Here is a 2,986-nt window from a genome sequence, read left to right on the forward strand (position 1 = left end):
GCTCTTCATCCAACCTCACTGAGCTCGAGCTGTTTTGCAAGGAGGAATGGGCAAAATTTAAGTCTCTTGATGTGCAAAACTGATAGAGACATACCCCAAGCGATTTACAGCTGTAATCGCAGCAAAAGGTGGTGCTACAAAGTATTAACTTAAGGGGGCTGAATAATTTTGCACGCCCAATTTTTCAGTTTTTTATTTGTTAAAAAAGTTTGAAATATCCAATAAATTTCGTTCCACTTCATGATTGTGTCCCACTTGTTGTTGATTCTTCACAAAAAATTACAGTTTTATATCTTTATGTTTGAAGCCTGAAATGTGGCAAAAGATCGCAAAGTTCAAGGGGGCCGAATACTTTCACAAGGCACTGTATTTCCAGGTGTTAGAGAGTAACACTGCAGTTGTGAAAAATGTTTTATCAAGCCTTTGGCAGCTCCATAAGGAGTTGTGTGAAGTCTGCTAAGTGTTGTTACATGATGTCACTTGTGTCAGTGTTGGCTGAGGCTAAAGGCAAGTTTAAAAATGAAAGAAATAAGACAATCAGATGAGCGCTACAAACTAATAAGTAGCATAATGGGCAGCTGTACATTAGTGGCATTGAGAAGAAGGAACTGCATCTGGTGCAAAGCAGAACACTGCTGCTTATTTCAGTGTTCTTTTAGTCTTACCACAAGTATCACTTTTGATGATGACATGGTTTGTGGTAGTACATTTTTTTAGTGTGGTTTATGTGGTTTGTTTTATTGGTTTTACAGGTGGAATACTCCCAAGGCTCCAACACAGGTGATGAGCGTCTTGGTTGTGGTGCAACTGCCTATCCTCTGCTTTCTTTTTCAGTTTAGTACATGTTCCTGGTCAATGAAAAGTCAGTGATGGCAGTTACCCACACTGACCATGTCTCAGTTCAGTGGTCAATCCATGGTATTTGAATTATTTTTTTATTTGAATGTAGACTACTATTGCTCATCAAAAACAGTTTGGGCATAAACATTTTTTTCTTGGGAGATAATTCATACAGCGAAATTATACTGTAAATTATAGGTGGTATTACAAACTACTATTGAAGTGAGGTGCATTTAGAGCGAGGCTTACCCTGATGTTGCTTTAGCATACAGATGCTTAGCAAATACTCCCCAAACTGAATTGTCAACTCGATTTAACCAGATTATATATGAATTAATGAGGTGGTGATGGTGGAGGTGTTACTGGGTTTATTTTTCAAGAGCCAGCCTTTCCTCCCTGCTTCCAGTGTATATGGTATGATGGGCTATAACAGCATTTTATTAAAGACAAAGTATCTGCCAAAACATCAAATGCCAAAGTGGTTTCCTTCAGTGCCTACTAAAAGCACTTTGAGAAGTCACTAACCATATTATCTCATACTATAAGTGCAGGGACCCTTCTAAACAGGTAGCACAAGTTGTTAGTAGTCAGGCAACTCCATTTCATACACGATCAAAATTGTCACAAATGCACTAGATTGTTATTAATTACCTGGACATTAAGGTAACAAATGTGATCCCTCGTGGCTGTTTGAATGTGGATGTGCCTGTAAAAAGCAGCAGTGTGTTGGTGTGTGAGGCAGGTGGAGGACGATTTCCCAGAAGAAAACATTGGTATTCTCCAGACAGGCATGCACTTCGTTAGCTAATGGTCTTGATGGAATAATCAATTCAGTCTGTCAGACAGCCACAAACAGCCAGAAGCTATCCCACCACAATGTCTTTCACTTCCTTTTGGCTCTGACTCACTTCGAGCACCTATTCTCTTCCACTGTGAGCTTCTTGGCTTTTGTCTTTCTTGCGCTCAGTTCAAATTTAATTAATTTGTTTTATTCTTTTCAATGAAAATAAAATTTAGTTCACTGAAGCTACAGTAAAAGCAAAATACATTTCCGCTGAGTGCAAAAGTTCATTCTTTTAGTATCTTGGCAATGAACATTCATTACTTGGCACCCAAATGTAGGTACAGAGGAAGAAAACATTGGGGGCCAGGTATAATACAAGCTACAGTAGTGGGAAACAAGGCTTGAAAGAAAAAATAAATTAACAATCTTGTTCTTAGTGTGTAACTAAAGATTTAAAAGGGTAGAACAGCTACACATTATATTACTGCCCACAGACATTATTCTTACTTTGTAGTGTAAAATATTGTACATGTTGTACACAGAAAGAATAAAGTCAGTGGGCTGTAATGTAATATGTGGCTGTTCTTCCCTTTTACTTTTATTTCCCAGCACTGTACCCTGCATGTATTTAAAAAGATACTTAGAATATCATTTATTTCGCCTTTCCCCCGAAATGCCCGCTTCTTAATCTTATATTCTCCATAGTCTTTTCTTCCACTTTAACTATAATTAAGTGGCATATGAACCATTAATTGTTTAATTGGGAGATAATTCATACAGCAAAATTATACTGTAAATTCTAGGTTGTATTACAAACTACTATTGAAGTGAGGTGCATTTAGAGCGAGGCTTACCCTGATGTTGCTTTAGCATACAGATGCTTAGCAAATACTCCCCAAACTGAATTGTCAACTCGATGGAGCAATGATTCTTAGGATACCAAATACAGTGTTCACACCAGATCAGCACACACTGCAAAGCCCTCCCTGAACTACAGCCACTATTGCTTTCCTCAGACCTACATTATTCATTTCTAAAGAACAGGCAGCCAAACACACTCTCTCATGGAAGATTTATGCTATTAAATCTAACCTATGGTCGGCTTCTAATCCATGAAATAATATTTTACATCATGCAGTGTTAGGTGAGACACTATAAATATAATGTGTAGAATATGTTGAAGTTTTTAAAGACCCCTCCTTGTATCTGTTTTGCTTGTGTGCAAATGCTTATTTTTTACAACCTTGTTTCATATTTTTTATTCTGGTTGCGGCACTGTGTGGCTGTGTGTTGTATCTCCATTCCAGGCAACCACAGAGACATTGTGTCAGGTTTGCCCGGCTGCACCTTCCTCTCTTCCTT

Source organism: Monopterus albus, unplaced genomic scaffold (genome assembly GCF_001952655.1).
Source record: "Monopterus albus unplaced genomic scaffold, M_albus_1.0 scaffold87.1, whole genome shotgun sequence".
Taxonomy (NCBI): Eukaryota; Metazoa; Chordata; class Actinopteri; order Synbranchiformes; family Synbranchidae; genus Monopterus; species Monopterus albus.